Source organism: Protopterus annectens, chromosome 1.part0 (assembly GCF_019279795.1).
Source record: "Protopterus annectens isolate FY-2018-M chromosome 1.part0, PAN1.0, whole genome shotgun sequence".
In the NCBI taxonomy this organism is placed as follows: Eukaryota; Metazoa; Chordata; order Ceratodontiformes; family Protopteridae; genus Protopterus; species Protopterus annectens.
The window spans coordinates 1,801,216,668-1,801,234,927 of NC_056725.1; the positions used below are offsets into that span (position 1 = coordinate 1,801,216,668).

Genomic DNA, 18,260 nt, shown 5'->3' on the forward strand with positions numbered 1-18,260 from the left:
TCAATGGTTTGCCAAAGCTACTTTGTCTGTGAAGCTATAGCTTCCTAACTAGCTAGGTGTCATGGACCAAAGTTCTGCGGTTATACTTGACTCAGTCTCCCTGAGATGCCCAAATAACAGAACTATACTGAAGGACAGTAATTAGAAGTTATGTACTCACCATAACGTTCCATCTGAGTAGGTAGTTCATTTGTCTGTAACCTGTGGGTTACTGATACGATATCGGATCCGAGCCGGCAACTTGTTTCGAGCTAATGGATCCGAGCTCCTAGCCCCTCCCTTCACCCATAATCCCCTGCTAACCCTCCATGACCTCAGATCGAGTTTGCCTCTCCATATATATCCAAGAAAGGATATCTAAAAACTAATAGATCCAATAAGGTCAGGGGGAAGGAGGGGGGGATGGTTGCAGACAAATGAACTACTTACTCAGATGGAACGTTATGGTGAGTACATAACTTCTAAATCTGAAGTAGGAATGTTCATTTGTCAGCAACCTATGGGACAGAGTCCCCAGCTACCTGCACCCTGGGTGGCCATCATGGAAGGATATTACGAAGCATCGCAGAGCCAAAGGATGCTCTCCCTCTAGAAAGCAGGTCTAGCTTGTAGTGGTTGATAAAGGTACGAGATGAAGCCCAAGTGGCTGCAGAACAAATATCATCCAAAGGTACTCTAGACTTGAAAGCCGCAGAAGTAGAAATGGAGCGAGTGGAATGAGCACGAACTCCTTCTGGTGCGGGTCTACCCGAGGCTTGATAAGCTAGCAGGATACATTGGGAAATCCAGCGAGATAAAGATACTTTAGAGATAGCTTTCCCAAAGTTAAATTTGGCAAAGGAAACGAACAGCTGGTCGGATTGTCTATGGCCAGCCGTCCTATGGGTATAAAAACGAAGCTGCCTATGAACATCCAATGAGTGCAGCTTGTATTCACCCTTATTTTGATATTTAGGGAAGAAAAATGGTAAATTTATGGATTGGTTTATGTTGGTTTCTGATGCTATCTTGGGAAGAAAGGAGGGATTGATCCTGAGGTACACTCTATCAGGGTAAAAAATCAGGTATGGAGGCTTTACAGAAAGAGCCTGAAGTTCCGACACTCTTTTCGCTGAAGTAATGGCTACAAGGAATGCTGTTTTCCATGACAAGAATTTGAGATCCACTGAAGCAGCGGGTTCAAAGGGTGGAGCAGTCAAGGCTTGAAGGACTAAAGTAAGATCCCATGGGGGTACGGCTTCTTTTACAGGAGGTCTAAGTAAAAAGGTACCCTTGAGAAAGGTTTTACACAATTTGGCTGACATCAAGGGTCCTGTATCATGTCCCACATGATAATGAGAAATGGCTGCCAATTGCACTTTGACAGTTGAACAACTAGCACCTTCTTGAAAGAGTTCAGTTAGGAAGTCTAAAATGGATGGAAGAGGAGCCGTAAAGGGATCTAGATCGCGGCGCTCCGCCCAGATGGAAAAAAGTTTCCATTTGCTGTGATACACCTTCCTGGTGGAGGGCTTATGTGCTGCCACGAGCATGGCTTTGACTGGTGAAGAGATACCGGGAGTCCTAACTAGGAGTGGAACTGGAGCAACCAAGCTGTCAGTTTCAGATTGTCCAGGTTTGGAGTTGGCAAGTCCAATGGATGGGAGATGAGATCCGGAATGGGATCTAGAATCCAAGGGTGATTCACAAGGTGAGACCACAGGTAAGGGAACCAAATTTGTCGAGGCCAGAATGGGGCAATGAGAATTATCTTGCTCCCCAACCGTGAGGCTTTCTGTAAGAGTTGTATCATCATTGGAAGAGGAGGATAGGCATAGAGTAGACCTGGTGGCCAAGCATGCACCAGAGCGTCTCTTGGAGATTCCCCTTGGTGGGGGGATTAGAGCGAAGAAATTGTCGCATTTGGCGTTTGATGGAGATGCAAAAAGATCGCAGCAGGGTTGCCCCCATGTTGCGAATATCTGCTTCGCTACTAGAGGATTGAGAGACCACTCATAGGGGGTAAGAAGGGTGCGGCTGAGCTTGTCCGCTAGGATGTTGGTCCTCCCCGGAATGTGCGTTGCAATCAGAAAGTGGTTGGTGGAGATCACCCATTCCCACACTCTCATGGCTTCGCGGCAGAGGATAAGATCTGGCTCCCCCCTGTTTGTTGATATACCAGACCACTGACATGTTGTCCGAGTGAATTGCAATCGTTCCTGCGGGGAGGAAGCTCTGAAGTGCTTGCAATGCCAACAGCACCGCTCTCATCTCCAGAAAGTTGATATGCAGGGAGGTCTCTGTATCGTTCCACGTGCCTTGGACTGTTCTGCCTGAGTAATGCCCCCCCCACCAGAGACGGGAAGCGTCCAAGGTCACCGTGGCGATAGGGGGAGAGGTGCAGAAGGGACGGCCCGTATGGAAGTTTGATGCTTGGAGCCACCATAGTAGCGCCCTTCTGCAAGCCTTGCTGATAGCAATGGGATTGTGGAGAGGAAGGGATAGGAAGGACCATTGCACTAACAGAGTCCATTGCAGGACTCGCATGTTCAAACGGGCGCATGGAAGGAGTGTAATCGCTGCTGCCATGGAGCCTAGTGCCCTCAGGATCAATTCCGCTGGTGAAACCTCTGAATGAAGGATAGCCCGCACATGAAGTTGAAGATTTCTGATTCTCTCGGCAGTTAGGAAGGCTCGCAAATCTCTGGTGTTTATTCTGGCACCTATAAATTCTATGATCTGTGTTGGAGCCAGTAGGGATTTGCCAACATTGATAGTAATGCTTAGTTGTGGGGCTAGATGGAGAAAGAAGTCTCTGGCTGAGCAAAGTAGATGCCTTGTTGGTGCGGTCAGGAGCCAGTCGTCCAGGTATGGGAATACCTGAATTCCCTGGAGTCTCAGGTGGGCCGCAATCACTGCTAACACTTTGGTGAACACCCGGGGGGCTGTGGTGAGGCCAAAGGGAAGGACCCTGAACTGGTAGTGACCGGCTCCCAGCCGGAAGCGAAGGAACCTCCTGGATCGTGTGTCCATTAAAATGTGGTAATGCGCATCCTTGAGGTCTATAGAGCACATCCAATCGTTCTCCCTCAAAAGGGGGAGGATAGATTGAAGAGTGACCATTCGGAATTTTTCCTTGGTTACTGACAGGTTCAAGCAGGAAAGGTCTAGGATGGGTCTCAGATCCCCCGTCTTTTTTGGCACCAAAAAGAACCTGGAGTAGAACCCTAATCAGAGCTGGTCTTGAAGGATGGGCTGGATGGCTCTTTTTCTTAGTAGCTGCTGTATTTCTGCGGCTGCGGCCTCCCTGTGATCGGGTGGTACATCGAGGAGGTTCCTGGATTGGGGGACATGGAGAATTGGTATTTTGTACCCTCTGGATATGATGCGAAGCACCCAGCGGTCTGTTGTGATGGACTCCCATGCCGCTAGATGCTTTGAAAAATGCCCCCCGACTGCCTCCAAAGTGGCGCAGCCGTGCAACCCCTCAGGGCTGCTGCGTGGGCTGTTCAGAGAAAGGTTCTCTGGACCCGAAATTTCTCAGAGCCCCTCTGCCCCTAGGGCGACATCCTCCCTGTCCACCTCTGCCACGGGTAGGACTGGTTGTCCGGAGCTGGTTGGGAATATTGTGATTTTCGGAACCACATCTTCTTCTGACCCTTTTGGTTCCTTGAAAAGGACCGCTGGGGAGCAGAGAAGCAGACTCCGACAGCAGACAACGTCTTCCCGTCCTTCTCGCTCTGGACAAGCGTCTCGCGAACTGTTTTGCCAAAAAGGGCAGAACCATCAAAGGGGGCATTCGCGAAGTACGCTTTAAAGGGCTCCGTAAAGTCGCAATGACGGAGCCAGGCCTGACGTCTCATGACTAGGCCTGCTCCGCTGGCCCTAGCGGCTCCCTCTGTGGCATGGGACAATAGCCGCATAGAGGTGTTTGAAATAGATCTCAGAGTGGCCATTCGGGTGGAGTACAATTGTTTATCCTCCTCCGACATGGACTCAGGGGGGGATGCAGCGTATTCTTTGATAAGATCCCACTGCATCCTGATGACATGTGCCATATAGTTCAGATACCTTACTGAGAAGGTCGCTGAACAAAAGACTCGCTTCCCTAAGCGATCCATCAAACGGGACTCTTTGCTCGGTGGATGGACTGAGGGACTCTCCTGAGCCAATTCCCTCTTTGTGGCTGCCGCCGTCAACATGGCATCTACAGGGGGGCCCTTACTCCAATGTGACCGGTCTGAGGGGGGGGCTAAGAATACTATCCGGTCGCTTGGGTATTGGCTCCACGGTGTCCGGATCCTTCCATGCCCTGGTGGTAATAAGGTCCACCAGGGGATCGGCTGGAGGGGACACCCAGGAGGTAGACGGGCCTGCCTCGAATGCCTCCAGAAACATGGACTCGTCAGAGGAAGACTTGGGGGCAGACCACCCACCTCTGACTCTCAGCATCTCCATGATGTCTCCAAAGGAGACATCCTCAGGGGGTGATCTTGGGGAGCCTTCCCCTTCCTCCAAGTCCGTGTCCTTGGTTAAGGACTCAGGGGAGTCCACGTGCCTCCTTTTGCAGTTATGCTTGCGGGGAGCTTCCTCGGGGGGACTGTCCAAGGAGGCCTCGCCAGCAACATCTTGTTCCAATGGAACTATCTGTGACATCGAAGCAGGCTGTCCCTTTGGCCGGGTGATGGAAGCCTGGCCCAGCAGAGAGGGAGTGCAGGGAGGAGTCGATGCAAGGACCGGGGGTCCGGATGCTCTTAACAGAGCCCTCTCCACAACATCGAATGCCGAGGGAGAGCCACTCTCCAATGGATCCAAAAGTCGGCTCCCACTAGGATCCGATGAAGGGATCGGAGCCGACGCAGAGACCGTAGGATCCGATGGACCAGTGTGCTCCGACCTGGACGGAGCCGATGGCACACTGAATCCCCCGGATCCGAAGCTCGGACCACAGCCCAGAGAGGTCGGATCTGACAGACTCGAGGGTAGGCTCGGATCCGAATTACCAAGTACTGTCGGCGCCGACCCACCCCCGGCTCCAAGGCTGCTCGGCTCAGAGCGCTCCGTACCCGGGTAGCGGGTCGGAGAAGGAGCAATTGGGTGGAAAAAAGGTGTCGAGCTCCCCCCCTGAGGGGGGGGGGGGGCAAGAGCACTCCCATCTGCAGCTGGGCCTGGATGAACCTTCGCATCATCCAGTCCAAGTCTGCATCAGATAAACTGAATGTGGATCTCGAAGAGGCCGCCGAGGCAGACCTTGAATGCCGCCTCGACCTCGACGGAGATCGGATCTCCTCCTCCTTGGGCCCCGGGGAGAAAGAAGGGGATCGGCGCTGAGGAGGAGGAGACCTAGAAGCAATGGAGGGAGAAGCCCGCTTAGCTGGCGGGGTCGAAACGGAGGTCTCAGCCCGCTGCTTGTGGTGCTTCTCCCTCCATTTCTCCCTCCTGGCCTCCCTGTCCTCCAACACTTTAGCGGGAGTTTGAGTCCCAGTCGGAGGCAGGGGGGCAGGAGTGGCAACCATCACAGGCTGTGATGGTGCCACAGGAGTAGCAGAGGTAGCGGAGGCCGAAGCTGAATCCGGGGGTAGAAGTCCCACCAGGACCAGCTTCGACCTCCGTTCTTTCAGTGCCCTGGGGTTGAATGCTGCACAGATAGTACAGCCCGAGGTGAAGTGTTCAACCCCAAGGCACCGAACGCACAGAGTGTGGCCATCAGCTGGGGAGAGCTTATGGCCACACTCGGTACATTTAGAAAATATGGCTTTTGGGGCCTCAGCCATTCCCTTTTTTTTTTTTTTTTTTTTTTACTAAAAGGAATAAAACTACACATACACACAGGCCCCAAAAGACACTCAACACACACACTAGCGACCAGCGAAGGGAGGGTATTAATTAAAAATTTAGGGAACCTAACTCATACACACTTAAAAAGTATTAATGTAAAATAAAAATTTAAATTCTGATGAAAAATGTAGAAAAAAAGGTAACTTTTTTTTTTTACTTATGTGCGGAGCTCTGAAGAGGATCCAGCCATCACAAGCGCGGCAAACTAGATCTGGGGTCATGGAGGGTTAGCAGGGGATTATGGGTGAAGGGAGGGACTATGAGCTCGGATCCATTAGCTTGAAACAAGTTGCCGGCTCGGATCCGATATCGGATCCGTAACCCACAGGTTGCTGACAAATGAACATTCCTACTTCAGATCATAAGTTAACTCAGAAAACTACAGTGGATCTCCTTACATACACAATGTGGACTACAAGGTGCCTAAAATGTGCCTGCACTGCTAAAGTACTGACTTCAACATTTATGGAGAAAATAATACTTGTGCAACTTGTCCAATGCTAGTCTTTAAAGGCACGAGTCTATTACATCATGCAAAACTATAACCATAGTGGGATGAAGGAGGGCCAGTTGGCTTGGTACACAAGTTGTTAGGGGGCAGAAAGGGGCTATGACTGGCACTTCAGAAGCATTTAAGCAGCTGCAATTGGGATCATGACCACTTAAATCAAAGTCTGCGTTTGGCTTGTCTTAATAGTGTGTGACTGGCAGTGTGTGTGCGCGTGTGTGACTGGCAGTGTGTGTGTGTGCGTGCGTGTGTGTGAGAGAGAGACTGGCAGTGTGTGTGTGACTGGCAGTGTGTGTGTGACTGGCAGTGTGTGTGTGTGTGTGTGTGTGTGTGTGTGTGTGTGACTGGCAGTGTGTGTATGTGTGTGACTGGCAGTGTGTGTATGTGTGTGACTGGCAGTGTGTGTATGTGTGTGACTTGCAGTGTGTGTATGTGTAAGCGTAACAAAAGGAACCAAACAGGAAAACTTGTTAAATTCCTTGGGTTTTAATAAATCCACCACCAGACAAGCGGAAAACAAGACGTACAAGCGCAAACACGCCAAATCTGTATTAACGCTATTCCACAACTGCGTTTTCGTTTCACCATATCACTTCATCAGATGGAAAGCATCAAATTAACAAGATTCTTTTATATCTTTTTTTTCTGTGGTGGTGCTGCGGTAGTGCTGTCGCCTCACAGTAAGACACTATCCAGTTCGATTCAAACAAGTTTTCCTGTTTGGTTCCTTTTGTTATGCTTACAAGTCTTTGGTTCGTATTTTTTGGATTTCAGTGTGTGTATGTGTGTGACTGGCAGTGTGTGTGTGTGTGTGTGTGTGTGTGTGTGTGTGTGTGTGTGACTGGCAGTGTGTGTGTGTGACTGGCAGTGTGTGTGTGTGTGTGTGACTGGCAGTGTGTGAGTGTGTGTGTGTGTGCGCGTGTGTACACACTACATAACCATTTTTTTTTTGCCTAAGGAGGAGTTGGATACTATTTGCTCCATAACGCTGGAGGACTTTTTTAGTTAAGGAGTGGAGGAGTCGGACAAAGGTTATGCTGGTTGTGCCAAATGATCCAGTTACAGCTCTGACATCATAAATGCCTAAGTACAGTTTAAGATGGATTGGCATAACTGCAACAGTAAATAAGAATAAAAGACATGACTGTATATCATGCTCCCTGCAGTAATACTGGTATTGTATTATATCACAGCTTCATAATTCTTGATATTCCAGCAACTCGTGACGTGAAAGCTATACACATACCAATACCACATAAGTCTCTTTTCTCTGAACAAAACATTAATCAAAAAGTTTTTCCTATGGTTTTGTGAATCCATCCAAAACAAACCACACAAAGTCCATATTGCATTCATGTACACACTCAGTAAGACTTTCACTTCCTTGGCTTTCACAGCTCCCTCAGACAAGTCACTTGACATAAACAGAGCCAATCAGGTTTAAAAAGATGGTTTCTCTGGCAGTCCAACCAACCCCCCCGACAAAAATAAGTGCCATTTCTACAATACCAAGGTATGTAGGAAGAAGTATCAAAACAATCTCCTCATTCACTTGAGAGGACTAAACCTAAATGCCTGGCTGTTTTAAAACTTGGTCCAGTTGACCCATTTAAATGTAATTTGGAAATGTGTGTGCTGGTGTGTGACAGTGGTGCACATGCAGAGAGATCCAATGTTTTTGATGCCACAGAATTTAGTATATTTCTTAATTTAAATTTAAAAACCATAAAAAAGGGGAAAACATACAAAACTGATAAAAAATGGGGGAGGTGGAGACTCAGCAGACCAGTATCATCAGCTGACTTAGCAATTACTCATTTAGATACATAGGTCCATAGATTAGTACTAGGCTAGCTGTCCTTGTGAGCCATTTTAAGCCTAGCTAATTATCCCCTGTGAGACTCAAACCCTGCAGGCTGTGTTTGTAAGGCAAACACCTTAACCATGAGGCCACCCTCCCAACCCAATTTCAGACACAGAATAAGCATTTATGATGGACAGTGGCTGCAAAGGATTCATTACTTCTGCAAATCAGATTAAACTTACTGAATCGTTTGAATTAACAAATCAGATGCCAAACAGCTGAACTGGATGTGGTACAAAACCTTCCAACATAGCCTGCTTATCAGCCTAGATTTGATACAACTAAACTCATTCTTTAAGGCCCTGAAAAGTTAAGATTCAATGACTTAAAACTGATATAGAATTCAGTGACTCCTGACTCAGTGAAACAAAACAAGAGTACAGTGGTAGCAAAACAATTAAAAGCTTTTTTTTTTTGCCGAAGGCAACACCTCTGCACCCCACACCCCCCTGCATCTCTATACTTACTAACTCAAGATCACTGAACCATGAGGGTAAGGTGAAACAACCATACTTCAGAGATCCCATACTTGACATTAAATATGTTTGATGAATCAGGAATTAAGAAACCCAGTGATGTTTTGTGTCACTCTGGGAAGGAGGGAGTGCTTTCTGCCTGTCATTTGAAACATCTCCAATGATGGGACAATACCATGACCAGATGATGGACTGCTATTAGCATGTTGGCATAGCAGGGGAACAAAGCTACCCGACCTTACATGTGGTGATGAGTGTGACCTCAGTAGTTCTGCTTAGTCACAGCGTACAGAAATCCACCGGCATGCACAACAGTGTACGTGATGCAAACTGCTCCAGTCCATTTCCTCATTCACAACCCACTAGCAATGCTACCCCAGTACATTTAAGGTAAAAATGATGCAGTTGATGGTCAGCTGAAGGCACACAATAAAGGGGCAAAAAAAAATTCAATTACGTTAAGCCACACTTCCACTGTTACAACTACACCAGAAAGATCTGCTTTGTGGTTTCCACACAAACCTGATCCCAACATCTTTATATAGCTTACCTACTTTTTCAGACGGCTGTGAATGCCATGCTACCCAGACCTACATTTACATATCCCATAAAGATGTAATCAAGGGTAAGATGGTCAAAGATAAAGGCTGTTCTCAGCTAATTACCACATTCTTATGTTTCTTTCTTCATAAACAGGTAGATTCCAATGAGCATTCATGCCTTTAAAGCTTTGAAGGAATACATACGCAGATTACTGTTGTAAATCTGTCCTTTATTTCAACTTGTATCACTCCCAAAAATGTGTTTCCAGACACCTCTTTGTTGCCTGTCACACCTCCAACGCTTGCTATCCACCTGGGGAAAATTTCTTTGGAGTCTGCTTGGGGTATAAAAATACCTATGTAAACACTTCCAAAGATCCTAAATCTTCTAGACTTTCTTGCATATTTGTGAGATGTACATACATCCTCCCATTGCCACTCTACTCTAATAAAACTTTCACAACTACTTTCTAGTCAAATGTAAAAACTACAATTATGACACTGACATGCTGGTGAGCAGGTACTGCAAGCAATTTGCTTCGATTCACTACACAATACTTGGGAAGGTATTTTGCAGCATGTGGTTATGACAAATGGAGGTTCTTTCTACATTCACTCCTGATGCAAACTAAACTTTCAGAAAGCAGCTTGACAAATGTAGTAGATGTCACACTCAGGTAGGGTATCTAAGCAAAGTCTGAACTTGTGGAGAAAAAAAAAGGAATTAAAAGAAATTAAACATGAAGGAAAAAAGGTCTTCCTCAGGGACATCCATCCTAATTTCATCAGCACTGAGGAAAACACCTACACTCAATGAAAGAGGATCCAGAAACAAACCAGTGGAAGACACTAGAAGTTCACAGATGAATACTAGGCTAACTTGCTCTGATGGGCCAATTTTAAGCCTAGCTAATAACCTGAGCTCAGAATTAAATTCTGTACCTTGTTTCTATGAGGTGAAGGCCTTAACCACTATGCCAAAATGCATGTCCCCTTATGCCAAACCCAACAAAGATACGCAGAATAGCTATATGTAAGGCAGCCTTAGACTGAATGAGTTGGACATCTACGGACAACATTTTTCTTCAAACAGTGCAGTATTCTTAACCAGTTCCAGACGTATGTTCTGCAAAGTGGCCTTTAAAGGCCACTTCCTGGTCTAATATTGTCCTTCGATATTTTGCAAAAGTTTTGTTGGGTTACCCTCAGAGTACGGACAATTTCAGTTTGTTTGTTTTGTCTTTCTGTATACCATTCAGACAGCAGAGCATTCCCTAAAGACGTGTCTGGTGTCACATGTAAAAGTAACTCAGATCACATGAAACCAGACATAGGTTCATAGGTTGGTACTAGGCTATCTGCCCAAGGGCATTTATACGCCTAGCCAGTGTGCCGACTTTCGCCGCCCCATTGATTAATTAACTGAGCCTCTGTCATGAAGAGCCAATGAAGTGATCCCAGGGGTCTATTTTCGGTTACCCATCCACCTGTCAAGGCTTCTCTTGAAGAGTGTTAGTGAGGGGCTCTGCCTAATGTAGTTAGGAATTTAGTTCCAAAGCATAGGGAGTCTCTGTGACAGGAATCTATCCCTCAGTATTTCTATTTATTGTTGTGGCGAGGTTTAGCTCACTAGAGCACGTGGCTCGCAGTGACTTGGATTTCTTTAGATGGAGCATGTCCATACATTCTGAGTTGGACATGACTTTGTAAGTCAGGCAGAGATCATCTCTGAGTAAGCGATAAGCCACTGAGTACAGCCGGAGTTTTTTCAGTCGGGCTGCATAGGACATATGTTTGACGTCAGTAATTCTCTTGGTGAGGTGCTTTTGTGGTCTTTCCAGCTGTTGGAAGTGTCTTGTGAGGTACATCCCAAATGGGGTATTGTACTGTATGATGGGTCTGATGAGTGACGAGTAGAGGGGCACTATAACCTCTTTATTTCTAGATGCGAACCCCTTAGTAATTGGATGGGACACACAGAAAGATTTCCTAACTACTTTGGCAATATGACTGTCAAAGGAGAGATTACTATCTACTTGGGTCCCCAGACCTCTGTATTAAGGGGGCTGCCACCTATGTGGTAATTCATGGGTATTTTGTTTTTCCCAAATGGGATGACTATGCATTTTTTTGAAGGATGTCCGTGTCAGCTGGAGAGTCAATTATGGCTCACAGTTTGCAGTCATCGGCGAACTTGGTTAGCCATAGTCCTCCTGTGTTTGCCTGTACTTCTGAGACATATATGCCGAACAGTAGGGGTCCCAGAACAGAGCCTTGCGGGACACCACTTGTGACTGGTTTAGAGTCGGACCTGGAGCCAGCTATTCTTACCGTGTGGGTTCTGTCTGTAAGCCAGTTGGCAACCCACCTTGTGACGTAGGGGGGTCTATGTTCAGGCTGTTGAGTTTTTCTGTAATACCCGAGTGAGGAATGGTGTCAAATGCCTTGGCGAGAACAAGGTAGGCTGTGTGAACCACCTTTCCCTTGTCTATGGCCTTGGTGACTGTCTCGAAGAAGTCAACCAGGTTTAGTAGGCATGATCTGCCGTTAAAGCCGAACTGGGCTGGGTCAAATGTTTGGAGGTTCCCAATGTCTTTGTTAATGAGTTCCATGATGATGCGCTCCATAGCCTTGCAGACCAGGCTAGTCAGGCTTATGGGGCGATAGTTACCAGGGTCAGTTGTGGCCACTCCTTCCTGGAGCAGAATAACCGTTGCTGTGCGTCATTCTATGGGCATGCAGCCTGTGGAGAGGCTGAGGTTGAACGGCATGTTTAGGTGGGGGGTTAGCTTGTTCTGTAGATCATGCAAGACACAGCCTTAGGACACCATCTGGCCCCATTGATGCTATGTTTTTGGCTTTTGAAAGGGCTGTTTTCACCTGTGCTTCTGTGATTTCCGGGACACTACACTTTTCCGGTACTGTTGTGGGCCCTTTTGAAGATGAGAGGGAGGTGAAGTTTGCACTGACTCTGCCAGGATGTTGGCAATATCAGTAGGTTCAGTATATTTTATGCTATTTTGCAATAGCTCAGACCATATCTGCAAGTTGCCACTTAGATTCTTGACATAGCAAAAGAAGGCTTTGTGGTTATCTTTCGAATCCTTGGCTATTTTTCTTGGATGATTTTATGAGGGACCTTAATTTCTTACTGATACTGATTAGGGATGTCTTTCCTTCTTGGGATTTGCTTTTTTTCTGAACTAGTTTCCTCCTTTTGTTGTATAACCTGTTTATGGCAGGGGTCCACCAGACTGTTTCCTTCTCTTAGGGGAGTGAGTCTTGGTTTTGCTAGGGATGGCACGATCCACGCATCCTTGCAGGTGCTCACAGAGTGCAACTGTAAAGGATTCCGCATTTTGGGCAGTGTTATCCTTTAGCATGGGGGCAGTGAAACTTACCACCTCTGCCTTAAGTAAGGTGAAGTTTGCTTTAGAAAAGTTTTTCACTGTGGTTTCCTTGGTTGGGGGTGGTGGTGGAGTGTGGACATCCAGGGCGATTAGTTTATTGTCTGATCTAACCAGTGACGGGTTGACCTCCGGTACGGAACACCTGTCGCCCATGTTGGTGATGACCAGGTCCAATATGTTGTGACCTCTGGTAGGGGAGTTTACCAGCTGATCCAGGGCATTGGAGTTGATAAATTCCAGGAAGCGCTGAGCCTAGGAGTTTGTACTCAAGTAGTTTTCCCAGTTAATGGTAGGGTAATTGAAATAGCCCAATACCAGGGTAATCGGTAGGACCTTCATGTTTTCCAGTGTCTCCAGAAAGGCGGAGTGGTGGTCCTGGGTCATGGAGGGTGACCTGTAGCAGTCCACAATTTGCATTGCAGATTTGCCTGATGTTAGTTGCACATGGATGATCTCAGAGGTATCACATAGCTGGTGGTTTCCCACACAAGTTCAACAAAAAACTTTTCAATCACACTACATAAAATGTTAGCATGTGGACACATCCCTGGCCTATGGCAACAACAGACTGCAGTGGTGTAAAATTCATAAATGGGGAACTCTCATCAGTCCCAATCAATTTTAGACTCCAGTCCAACCAGTTGTTGTTGTGTCTTTCAGCTTTTCCCGGTTAGGGGTCGCCACAGCGGAACTCCAGTCCGCTAATGATTGGCAGTAGATTTTTACGTGCCGAGTTGCCAGCCCTGACACACAACCTTCAACGAAGGTACGCCCATTCGCGCATGTCTCCACACAAGACGCTTTAGCTAAGAATCGAACAGGACGTCTTACTGTGAGGCGACAACGCTACCGCAGCACCACCACCGCAGTTCTATTTAAAATCATGGACACAGTGATATGGAAATTTATCCAAAATGACATGGTGGACGTGCTTCTGTTAGATCTAGAGCAGTATGGTTTTAAGGGAGCACTTGACTTTTGAATCTTGTGGAATTCTTTGAAAATGTAAAAGCAAAACTAGATGAATAGGAGATAGTGTATACTATTTATCTTGGCCTTGCTAATGCAGTCAACTCTATCCCACATAAGCCAATAAATGTCAAAATTAGCAACATCAAATATCAACTTGTATGCATTTCAATAAGAAAAACACTGGATAAACAATAGGACTTGGGCATTTTGTTCTGGGCTATTACTTTCAGACACAAACTGGAAAATGGGCTGTACATAACCAAATGTGAATGACTGCCAACTGGGTAATATCATTAATTTTACAAAAGATGCTGAAGCTCTAAGTTTATCTATAAAAATTATATACTTGGGGTTAACATTTAATGACCTCAGTCTTCAACATCAGTATATGTAATGGACTGAAATTATGATTAAAATTAAATAACCAATTCATAAAAACAAAGGCCCCATCGGACTTAAGGACAATGGTAGACATCGATTTAAAGTTTAACTGGTGTGTAATTGACACAGTCAGGAAAGCACATTCTGTAGAACATTTAATTCTGAAGGCATGTCTAATTACTTCAGGCAAACCACTGCATTATTTCATACTTCAATACCTTGACCCACTACTGAATAAAAGCCATCTGAGAAAACTTGAAAAAAATACAATTCTCTACTAGAAAAATCACAGGGATGGAAAACAAATTTTTCAGAAAGGTTTCAGGAACTATTATATATTTTTTTTATAGCTTACTTAGAAGTGAGCTCTATCTGATCAGCAAGGCAATGTCTGATCCAGTTGAACTGGGCAGTTTATGCTTGGAACAAACTACTACTGCTAGGAGAGATTACAACAGATGAAGTAACCAATACTTAAAGTACCAACAACACAAAACAGGTATAGCAACATGTCATCTTCCAAGTTTAAGAAATGAGGTTCTCTTTTTTTTTTTTTTCCAACAAACATCTTTAGTACATTTTTACACGACACAGACAATCTTACATTTATACAAATGAAAAACAACATGACACCACTTCAGTCGTAAACAGTACACATCACAAACACCACTGACACAACTGTAGTGCAAACATTATGCATCATTTATAATTTGTCCCATCACTGTCAGTTATGCGTTACATGGCTCATTCAAATCCTGCCTCTTAAAACCTCATTCCTGCTCTGCATATATTGTTCCCACAATTCCAATTTTTTCCTGTGTAGTTTGCTCCCTCCCTTTTCTAAAAATCCCAATTCCAGTTGTTTTACCTCTGTTACTATATTCACTACTTCTAGTAAAGTTGGTTTAGACTTTGATTTCCATTTTCTAGTAATTGCTTTTTTGACAGCCACCATAATTAGACTCGGCAAGGCTTTATTTCTAGGTAATTCCAATTCTGTATCTTAACTCAAAAAATAATCTCCCAAGTAAATCCAATCTGCTCACCCAGCATCTCCGACAGAGAGGTCCTTCAGGTAATCTGTAAAGTCTGCCAGCTCATTACTCTCCCAAAAAATATGTTCCCAGCCACTTCTTTCTTGCCTGTCACACCTCCAACACTTGCTATCCAGGAAAACTTCTTTGGAATCTGCTTGGGGTCTAAAAATACCTATATAAACACTTCCAGGCAAAGATCTTAAATCTTCTAGACTTTGTTGCATATTTCAGAGATATACATATATCCTCCCATTGTCTCTCTGAATTGCTTATCCAATCTCTTCCCAATCCTTTCCAAGCTCCTCTGATTGATTCTTATAATTATCATGCAGTATTTTATATGCTTTACTAATTATTTCTTTTTTAATGGCAGCTTCTGTTCTAGATTCTACTGAAAACTCTTTCTCTTTGCCTATACTCTGATATCAGTCCTTGGTAGGGAAGGCAAACTCTAACCTGCAGTCCAAATAAATTCTTACTCTCTTCCCATTCTATTACCTTTCCCTTTCTAATTATTTGCTCCCAATACCTTGGCTCCTTTGCCAGTTTTCTCCAATAAATTCCATCCCCCTCTTGCCTATTATCTGTATACCCCTGATGAGAATCATCCCTATCGGCAACATTTCTTTCTCCATTCTCATGCTGGTTTGGTTCTTAGAATACTCCTTGCTATTTTATGAATATAATACTCTGTATGATTTTGGTTGTTCATCTTAAGAGTCTGCATCCAAAATCCCAATATCTCCTTATTTCTTGAGCTTCCTCCCTGTATCAGCATCACTCCTTTCCACTTTGAGTTATAGTTTTCTGCTTGTACTATGTACAAAAGCCTTAACTGTGTTGCTCTAAAATGCCCCCTGAAATCGTGTAATCCTAGCCCGCATTGTTCTATTGGAAGAATCAGCTTATCCCACCTGACCCTTGCTGTCTTCCCTTCCCAGATAAAATTCTTCAATTCTTTTTAATTGCTATCCACAACTTCTCCTCTGGTTGATAACAAAAAAAAAAATGCCTGACCTGTGTACAAGACTAAAGGGACTAAAAACATTTTAATGGCTTGTATCTCATTATTCATATAACATCACTTCCAATTTCTCAATTTTTGTATTATCTTCTATTTATTCTCTTCTCACTTATCCTTAGCTGCCACAACAGAGTTATTTGTAATCCATACTCCTAAATACTTAATTTTATCATGTCCCTTTAAATATTGATATTGTTGGACCAATTCGTATGCGAGTACATAATTTACCACTACTGCCTTTATTTTAGCTTCATTAATTTTGTATCCCAAGATTATCTGAAATAGCCGTAAAATATTCCACAACACTGTAATGTCCCTTTCTGGTTTTGTAATGTATAAAATAATATCATCTGCCTATATGACAGCTCTTCCAGTCACTTCTCATGTAGATACAGGCAGGATGAAAGCAAGGAACCAAAAAGTACACAAAAGAGGTGGACACTACATTACTGGAAATGACATGTGTCCATCAGAATTATATCAAACGCCTTTGATAACTTTATAAATAACATTGAGAATATACTCAGGTGCACATTTCATGCTCACTGTCCTCCCCAAATGATATAAGAACTTCCATTTGATACACCATTTGAGATCAAGAAATCTAATTCAGACTTCAGCAGCATCTATGCTCAAGTTTAACCCTACTTTAGAGGATGTGCCGCACAATTCACCACCACCCAACCTGAGAAATTTATATTTAATCCCACTAGCTCTTCTTTACCTTTACATCCATATTTTTTCAATTTTTTTTTAATGCAGCTTCTTCTAACATCAAATCATTCTGACCTCATTTCGCCCATTTAACTTGTCATTCTGTGCTAATGTCTTCCTTCACTATTGCATGCTCTTCAGTTCAGCTTCTCTAACCACACATTCATCCTTCTATCATTGGATCTCCTTTGCTCTGTCACCTGCCTTTTGCTGATTTAAAATTCTTATTTGTTTAATCTTTCCTTACAATTCTATTCATTTTGTGGGTCACTAAATTCACCTTGTCTGCAATATCCATCTCTGCTGACAAAGCTGTGTTAATAAAAGGTATTACCTGTATTTCTGCAAGTATGTCTGGTGAAGGAAGTAACTTAAGATTCGCACAACAACAGTACATGAACAAAAAATCCACTTACAGAGTATGTTTATGGGCTAACAATGATCATTAGATGCTGCAGTCTTCAGTACTTGTGTTAAATAGAAGGAATAGGAACGTTACACTAGTTTACTTACCAAATCTGCTCTCCTCACTATAGCCAATGCAATCTCTTAGCAAACTTGTTGGGAATAAGTGATAACTGAGGGTGCTGTCATAATTCCACAAAGGAATCCTGAGAGATCAGCAGGGAAAATCTCCAGTAGACTGGCCAATGAACACTTCAGTGAACTCATGACTTTTCTAGGCCATTCTATAACTATTAGGTGGTCCGCTGAATGATGGCAGAGACTGGGCTTCTAACAAACATGCAAAGAAGGGATGATCCGTTTTTCAAGATTTACATGTGGATAAAAAAGTTCTAGGATATAGCCATGTAATAGCAGTACTGCCTCTGAGGTCAGTGGTAATTGTCTGGACAAATTTTGTAACAGAGTTGAGAAGGAAGCTCTATAGGTCAATACAGAGACTAGAATATTTCAGGCTGTTTTGACACAACTATGCATCTGCCAACCAGGATGTACACAGTCAGCCAGTGAAAATTTCAAACATAGCTAATAAAAACATGTCTGGCTACATACAGAGATTAAGTTACATTTTTTTCTTTCTTAGTATGCTTAGTTGCTCTGGCCTTTGTAAATTGCCTCTGAATCACATTTTTTAAATCTCTGCATATCCATTTGTACAGACACTTTTAACTAAAGAGAAATTAGCTTACCTTGGAGGTCCCATTCAAACTACAATGGGATGAGATGACAGATCAGCCATTAATGGAAAATGCAATACAGGAAGGCTCAACGTCAAAATCCTGACAATGGATACCTTGATCCCTGGAATTCAGCCAGCATTAGATGCCTAAGAATAAAGCTCACTATTCCACACACAGCCATTACAGTGAGGAATAGCCGATTATCTGGGTGAATTGCGGTATTACACGTGCATCAATGGCAGCAATCCTAGTGAAGCTAACCACCACAGCTAGATACTCCTATTTATAAATACCCCCCTCCCCAAACTAGTGAAAGAGAAGTAGCAATGACAGACTGCTGCCAGTAAACGGTCTTTGGCAGACATAAAAT

General features: G+C 44.3%; 1 protein-coding gene across 3 annotated transcripts in view; it reads right to left on the reverse strand.

The window, feature by feature from the left end:
- UTRN (utrophin) overlaps positions 1–18,260 on the reverse strand; it is a 4,744,936-nt gene that overhangs the window by 2,476,942 nt on the left and 2,249,734 nt on the right. The gene's annotated exons all lie outside the window — the stretch shown is intronic.